This window comes from Bos taurus, chromosome 9 (genome assembly GCF_002263795.3).
Source record: "Bos taurus isolate L1 Dominette 01449 registration number 42190680 breed Hereford chromosome 9, ARS-UCD2.0, whole genome shotgun sequence".
NCBI classification, from domain to species: Eukaryota; Metazoa; Chordata; class Mammalia; order Artiodactyla; family Bovidae; genus Bos; species Bos taurus.
In genome coordinates, this window is record NC_037336.1 from 33,050,936 (window position 1) to 33,059,782 (window position 8,847).

Consider the following 8,847-nt stretch of genomic DNA (forward strand, 5'->3'; position numbering starts at 1 on the left):
TTTCACTTTCCAAGCCTGCTATAGTGAATACCACAGACCAGGTGTCTTACGCAACAGAAACTTCTTTCCTCCTGGTTCTGGTGGCTACAAGTCCAAGATCACCATGTCAGCAGGACTTCCTTCTGCGGCTTCTTTCCTTGGCTTGTAGATGCTATCTTCTCCCAGGGTATTCATGTTGTCTTCTTCCTCTGTGCGTGTCCCTGTCCTAACCTCTTCTTATAAGTGTTAGTCCCTCAGTCATGTCTGACTCTTTGTGACCTCCATGGACTGTAGCCCCCCAGGCTCCTCTGTCCATGGAAATTTGCAGGCAAGAATACTAGAGTAGGTAGCCATTCCCTTCTCCAAAGAATCTTTCCAACCCAGGGATCAAACCCAGGTCTCCCGCACTGCAGGCAGATTCTTTACCATCTGAGCCACCAGGGAAGCCCTCTTAGAAGGGGTACTGGTTATATTGCAATAGGGCACAGCCACAAGATCACATTTTACCTTAATCACCTCTTTAAAGGCCCTATCTGCAAATACCTTCACATTCTGAGGGGTTGGGGTTAGGACTTTAACATATGAATTTGAGGAAACAGCTTGGTCCACAATAGGGCCTTTGCCATTCACCTCAAGGGGCAGAGTTGTGGGTGGAGGCAGTGGCAAGAAGTGCCTACTCAGGTCCCATGACAAGGAGCAGAAGGATGTAGCATGAGGAGGGGAAACGGCTGCTGAAAACAAGCTTGAAGAGCAGTTACCCAAGTGTATTCTGCAGAACTAGCACCTCCTGTGTTCTCAACACCATGCCACCTATAGAAGTTAATCATGGGAATAGCAATAGTAGTCATGTAAAAATCTTTTTACTGACAAAGCTGCTTGAATGTCTGCCAAAATGCTCAAGTTTACCCAAAGAGAGGCACTTTTGGAACATTAATGAGACCATGATGTAGCCGTCATTTTGGATTTCTTTTGAATATTGTAATGATCCTTCACCTTTGATCTCCTGCCCTGCATCACCTTGCATAACTCTTTCATTTTTTGATTCAATTTCATTTTTTTATTTTGGTGCCCAGGTTGTTGCACTTCATCTCTCAAAGTGTAACACGCTGATTTCCTCAAATAGAGAGACCCCTTTGAGTGAAAAATTTGCAAAATGCTGTATATTTGCATCGTGTACATTAAAATTTATTTCAGTTTTAAAACTGGAAAACAATTTTTAAGAGAGACAGATTTATTTCTCCATCCCTTTCAATCTGGGTAGGTGCTGCTACAGCTTTGACCAGTGAATTATGACAGAAGTTCTGATTTCAGGCATTGCCCTGATCTAACCTGACTGTGTGCTTGAATGCAATACTACTATCAGTAAAAAGGGATGAACTACTGGGACCTCCCTGGCAGTCCAGTGGCTGAGGCTCCACTTGATTCCTCTGCAGGAGCTGTGGGTTCAATCCCTGGTCGGGGAAATTAGGATCCCACAGGCCACAGCCGGGCCAAAAAGACTTTTTGAAAAAGGGGTGGGGGGTTGAATAGATAGATTCAACTCTGATAAACTTCAAAACCAGAATGTTGAAAGAAACCAGAAACAAAAGAATGCATACTCTATGACTGGGTTTATGTGAAGTTCAAGAACAAGCTAAAGTAATTTAATATGATAGAAATTAGAACAGCGATTCCCTCTGTTTGGGGGAGAATGGTTTGACTAGAAAGCCTCAGTGAAGAAAATATGATGGTGGTAATGGAAATATGTGTAGCTTGGTTGCTTGCATGAGTAAAGGTATTTATTAAGACATTGATTTATATGCTAAGATCTATAAACTTCACTATTTGTATTAGTTTCCTATCTCTGCTGCAACGAATTGTTACCAGCTTACTCGGTTTAAGACAGACAGATTTACTATTTTATAATTCTGGGAATCAGAAGTCCAAACTAGGTATCACTGGGTTAAAATCAATGTGTCGGCAGGGTTTCTTCCTTTTGGAGCTCTCAGGGAGAATCCATTTCTTGTCTTCTCCAGCTGCTAGAGGCTGCCCACATACCTTGGTTTATGCTTCCCTTTTGTCTCCAAAGCCAGCAAAAGCCATTCAAGGCTTCCTCACACTGCATTGCTCTGACACTGCCTGCCTCTTCCTCTTCTGAACCATTGGGATGACTTTGGGTGCCTCCAGATGATCCAGGATAATTTCCTTACCCTAAAGTCAGCTTATTAGCATTCTTAATCCCATCCATGACCTTGATTCCCCTTGTCAAGTAGCATTCATAGATTCCAGGGATTAGGGCACGGACATTGTTAGGGGGACATCATCTTGCCTACCACACTTTATAGAAATTTTACTTCAATAAAAACTGTTTTTGTAAAAGCTACTGAAAGCCAATTATATGCTAGTCACTCTTCCAGGTCTAGTTACATATTTATTTATTTTTGTCTGTCTCCCCTACTGGAATCTGAGCTTCTTGAAGTTAAAAAGGTTGTTCTGGTTTATTGTGATTAGACTAGTATCTAGCACATAGTAGGGATTCAATAAAAATTTGTTGAGTGAATGAATGTGAACTCAGTGATACCTGTTTTTGCTGATTTTATCGATATTGTTGATTGATTTATTGGCAGAGTGTTACATAGACAAAATCACAGAAATTAAAAGTTTGCAAGCCTCATTAAAAATGTTGTTTTCAATCACTAAATGTCAGTATTATAATAGAACACCACCATCCCCTTACAGAACTGCCTAGTCCTAGTGACAGGACAAAGGGATAGAGTTATTCTTTGAAGGAGTCAGTCTCTATTTCAGAAAACAGAATTTGCTCAGAAAATAATTTGGTTCAGGAGAAATACTCAAGGATTTATTTCCTAATACATACTTTGGTTATTTATGTTGTTATTCCTTATGAAGCTGAAATATATTACTTCAAACTAAAACATATGCTGTTTGAAATGTCACCAAAGAGAATATATTTCTCAAGTACTTGTCTAAGGGTTTATAAAAATCACACCAGAAAACATTGTTTTGCACTATCATTTCTAATATTTTTCAACAAGTGAAAGATCAGTCTTCAGAACTTCATATCTTCAAATATGAACACATAAAGTCTTTGAAAAAAAAAACCAAAGATGCTACATTTGACTATACATGGAGGAGAATAAGTGTTTCTTTTTTCTGTTTCCCCACCAAGTTATTAGTGTTCCCTTAGGAAATAAACACAATATGCAAATTTATCAAGAGTCTCTGAACCTCCCCCTTACTCTGGTTTGTGTTTCCAATATTCCTGCTAAAGCTCTGAGTCTTTATAACTCTATCCTTAACTTGTGCCTCCTTGTGCTTCCTCCAGTCCAACATTTCTCATGATGTACTCTGTATATAAGTTAAATAAGCAAAGTGACAATATACAGCCTTGACGTTCTCCTCTCCCTATTTGGAACCAGTCTGTTGTTCCATGTCCAGTTCTAAGTGTTGCTTCCTGACCTGCATACAGGTTTCTCAAGAGGCAGGTCAGGTGGTCTGGTATTCCCATCTCTTTCAGAAATTTCCAGTTTATTGTGATCCACACAGTCAAAGGCTTTGGCATAGTCAATAAAGCAGAAGTAGATATTTTTCTGGAACTCTCTTGCTTTTTTGATGATCCAGTGGATGTTGGCAATTTGATCTCTGGTTCCTCTGCCTTTTCTAAATCCAGCTTGAATGTCTGGAAGTTCACGGTTCATGTACTGTTGAAGCCTGGCTTGGAGAATTTTGAGCATTACTTATTAGTGTGTGAGATGAATGCAATTGTGCGGTAGTTTGAGCATTCTTTGGCATTGCCTTTCTTTGGGATTGGAATGAAAACTGACCTTTTCCAGTCCTGTGGCCACTGCTGAATTTTTCAGATTTGCTGGCATATTGAGTGTAGCACTTTCACAGTATCATCTTTTAGGATTTGAAATAGCTCAACTGGAATTCCATCACCTCCACTAGCTTTGTTTGTAGTGATGCTTTCTAAGGCCCACTTGACTTTGCATTCCAGGATGTCTGGCTCTAAGTGAGTGATCACACCATTGTGATTATCTTGGTCGTGAAGATCTTTTTGTATAGTTCTTCTGTGTATTCTTGCCACCTCTTCTTAATATCTTCTGCTTTTGTTAGGTCCATACCATTTCTGTCCTTTATTGAGCCCATCTTTTCATGAAATGTTCCCTTGGTATCTCTAATTTCCTTGAAGAGATTTCTAGTCTTTCTCATTCTATATTTTTTGCAGCCAAAAATGGAGAAGCTCTATACAGTCAGCAAAAACAAGACCAGGAGCTGACTGTGGCTCAGATAATGAACTCCTTATTGCCGAATTCAGACTTACATTGAAGAATGTTGGGAAAACCACTAGACCATTCTGGTATGACCTAAATCAAATCCCTTATGATTATACAGTGGAAGTGACAAATAGATTCAAGGGATTAGATCTGATAGACAAAGTGCCTGAAGAACTATGGACAGAGGTTGGTGACATTTTACAAGAGGCAGGGATCGAGACCATCCCATAGAAAAAGAAATGCAAAAAGGCAAAATGGTTGTCTAAGGAGGCCTTACAAACAGCTGTGAAAAGGAGAAGTGAAAGGCAAAGGAGAAAAGGAAGGATATATCCATTTGAATGCAGAGTTCCAAAGAACAACAAGGAGAGATAAGAAAGCCTTCCTCAGTGATCAGTGCAAAGAAATAGAGGAAAACAATAGAATGGGAAAGACTAGAGATCTCTTAAAGCACAAAGGCAGCCAGCCATCTGCAAACCAGGAAGAGGTCCTCACCGGAGACCAAGTCTGCCAGCACCTCGATCTTAGATTTTCCAGCCTCTAGTAGTGTGAGAAATAAATGTCTGTTGCTTAAGCCACTTTGTCTATGGCATTCTGTTACAGCAACCCAAGCTGACTAAGACAGCATTTTGCAGCCTTGAAGAAATGAAGAGCCAGTGGAATTTGGTAGAGTTTGAATTCTAAAGGAAAGATGCAGATACATTAAAAAGCGCAACTAAGAATGGACTGCATGCAAAAAAAGAAAACAGAAACATTGCAGAAGTAACTTGCTAGATAAAGAAGGAACTGCAGACTCTCTGTGGGTAGTTCTGTACATTTCAAAATTAACCTTGGACTGGAAAATAGAACTGATCTGAAAAAGCTACATGACATTGAAGAAGAAGTAATAATAGATCAGATAATGATAACAGAGAATTTTTAATTCATCAGAAGAGATTGAAAAGCAAAGCTAGTAAAAGACAAATCACTGTCTTTTAGCACAAGTCTTTGAAGCCCCCACGAAGACCACAGATAACCTAATACAACTTCTCAAAGTCCTGGAATAAATATAGACCAAGTGACAAAGTAATCAGACCTGGTAGTGGGGTGGGGTGTGAGTGGGCATGGGGTGGGGGGTGGAGGAGCATCATAGAGAAGAAAGTGTTCTTTTAAAATGAAAAGATGGCCAAAGTGAGAAGAAGCAAAAACAAACTAGATGTTAAGGCACAACCAGAAATTATGCAGAAACCAAAAGAAGGAATTCAAGGACAACCTTGCGAAGAATGAAAATGCATGTTTTAAACTTCAAAGAAAGGTAACCAGCTTCAAACTCTGAGAGAATATTTCATAATCAGAGAGCAAAGGATGCAATCAGGAGATCTAAAAGCAAAAAACAATGTCTTTAGTTGCTCAGAGCAGTTAGCATAATGCTTTAAATAAGAGGAGCATTCAGTTTTAAAAATGTATCCATTTGATATCCTTTTGGTCTTTACTCTGGGAAAAGGAAGATTTCTACTTTCAATTGCCTTTTGAAGGAAATAGATCAAAGATAATATATCAAATAACAGTAATAAACATTAATATTCTATATCTAATTAGGAAATATTAGGAAATAAAGTAGAGATGAAAAATAATCTGTGCTAAGCATTTTTTAAAAGATTTTTTTAATGGGGACCATTTTTAAAGTCTTTACTGAATTTGTTATAATATTATTTCTGTTTTAGGTTTTTTGGCCACAAGGTATGTGAGATCTTAATTCCCTGACCAGGGATGGAACTCACATCCGCAGCATTGGAAGGTGAAGTCTTAACCACTGGATCCCAGGGAAGTCCCTGTGCTAAATTGGTGAAGAAGCTTGAGTGTTTAATCATAGTATCCTTGGCAAGAAGTGAAACTTAGAATCCATAAGATTTTACTCATGGCTGAGGTCTGATGAATTGCTCTGAAAATTCATCTACATGAAAGACTCGAGAGGAGATTTTGGGTTCTAAAGTCAGTGGATTTCATTTCCATACTGATGAATAAGGTCTCTGGACAAATGAGTAAGCATCCAGTGGGGAAAATGGAACCTGTTTTTTGTTAGCAAAATCCTTCCTGGCTAATCAAATGCCTCAGGGCACCTGAAGATATTCTTTTCAAACACTGATCCATTGAAAATGTACAAAGTTCTTTTTTTTTAATTTATTTTATTGAAGTACAGTTAATTTACAACCTTGTATTAATTTCTGTACAGCAAAGTGATTTGGTGATACATATATATACTTTTCCATACTCTTCCATTATGATTCATCATAGGATATTCAATTTATTCCCTGTGCTGTACAGTAGGACCTTGTTTAAAAATGTACAAAGTTCTTAACTGCACATGTTACTAAACTCAGTTCCACACATACAGAGATTTTAATAGACAGATAAGGCTTTTAATCTAGCATAAGCAAGACCCTAAGGCACCAATCTGACCCTTGAAACTTCTATCCATTTGTTCTTTCCTTCACATTTTGATTTCTGCTTTGAACTCCACATCCCAAGTACCTCATCCCTTATCAACAAGGCATCTGAAATAGTTCTAAAATAACACATTGTCACTGTTACTAAGAGATTCAAAATGATCACCCTTTTAAAATCACAAGCCTGGAAATGAGACTTATGGAATGTCCAAATGAATAAGATGAATAAGAGAAAAATGAATTTCAAATAACTTGTTTTCTATGGGCACAACAATGCTTAAAGAATATCCTTCTGACTTCCAGATTAGGAATATGAAAAATTAAGTAGACTTGTACAGTTTGAGTCATCAATAACTAAATAATCCATTGATTGTCCCCATTCCTTCTGCACATAATTGAGGACAGTTTCAATGCCTGACAGCTCTCTTCGTGGTGATCTTGAACCATCCTCCTGCAGTTCAAGAACTCACAGTAATAAAGAATGATTGCACCAGGGAGGGATTCGGAGTCTGAGACTAGCGGATGCAAGCCATTATATATAGCGTGGATAAACAAGATCTTACTGCATAGCGCAGAGAACATATTTACCTCCTGTAACCACAATTGAAAAGAATATGAAAAAGAAAATATATCTGAATCTCTTTGCTGTTCACCATAAATTAACCCAACATTGTAAATCACTGAAAATAAAGTGTAATCGCTCAATCGTGTCCGACTATTTGAGACCCCATGGACTGTAGCCCACCACACTTCTCTCTCCAGTGGAATTCTCCAGGCAAAAATACTGGAGCGGGTTACCTTTCCCTTCTCCAGTGGATCGTCCCAACCCAGGGATCACACCCAGGTCTCCTGCATTTCGGGCAGATTCTTTACTGTCTGAGCCACCAGGGGATTCAAATCAGCTATGCTTCAACAATTTTTTTTTAAAAAAATAATGATTTCTTTGCATGAAGAAAAATCTCAACACCATATTGGAGGCTCTTTACATATAGTTCATTAGTTTAATTTCACGTATTTACATGGTTTGATTTTGTTGATGGAAAAAATTATACTGCAGTTAAGAAGGACTGCTTTTCCAGTCTGAAATATTATTAATGAAGACACAGAACAGGATTGTTACATTCAGAGCAGGGCCTCCCAAGTTTGACAGCAACAATTAGAGATCTCAGAACTATACATTTCCTCCCCACAACCTGGCTGCGAGGCTGTATATTAAATGAAAACAAGTCAGACTAAACTGTGTCACACAAAAAAACATTTGTCTGCAGGCAGGTACAGAAACAGTCATACAACCTGTTCTTTTAAGCTTAATAAACTTTTCTCTAAAGTACCCCTGGTATGGACTGAATGTGTCCCCACACTGCAAATTCATAGTTGAAGCCCTTAGCCCCAGTGTGAGGATATTTGGAGGTGGGGTTTAGGAGTAATTAGATTTACATGATCCACAGGTGATTTCCATGATGGGATTAGTGCCCTCCTAAAAAGAGAAATGGCACCCCAGTACTCTCTCCTGGAAAATCCCATGGATGGAGGAGCCTGGTGGGCTACAGTCCATGGGGTCGCTAAGAGTCGGACACGACTGAGCGACTTCATTTTCACTTTTCACTTTCATGCATTGGAGAAGGAAATGGCAACCCACTCCAGTATTCTTGCCTGGAGAATCCTAGGGATGGGTGAGCCTGGTGGGCTGCCGTCTATGGGATTGCACAGAGTCGGACACGACTGAAGCGACTTAGCAGCAGCAAAAAGAGAAAGAGACACCATAGCTCTTCCTCTCTCTCTACATCCTATGAGGACACAGCAACAAGGCAGTCACCAAGTTAAGAAGATGGTTCTCACCAGAACCCAGCTCACTCTGGCACCCTGACCTCAGACTGCCTAGCTTCCAGAGCTGTGAGATATAAAGGTCTGTTGTTTGAGACACCAAGTCTGTGGTATTTTGTTATTACAGCCCACGCTAACACAACTCGACTCAGAAAAGCATCATGTAGGAAACTACAAAGCAGATCCAACAATATTTTGAAAACAGGATCAATAAGCCTCTTAGTTCTCCATCGCAGGAGGCACAAATGACCTAAAGGAGCTCGAGAGCTAAGGCATCACTCAGTTTACGTTGCTGTGTTTGCAGGATGTTTTCTGGGTGCTTGATTTCTTTGTTTTTTCGTAAA

At 39.3% G+C, this 8,847-nt stretch overlaps 1 pseudogene; it reads left to right on the forward strand.

Moving 5' to 3' along the window:
• Window positions 1–553: 553 nt before the first annotated feature.
• Window positions 554–1,067, forward strand: LOC100848035 (calmodulin-binding transcription activator 1-like; annotated as a pseudogene).
• The last annotated feature ends 7,780 nt before the right edge of the window (window positions 1,068–8,847 follow it).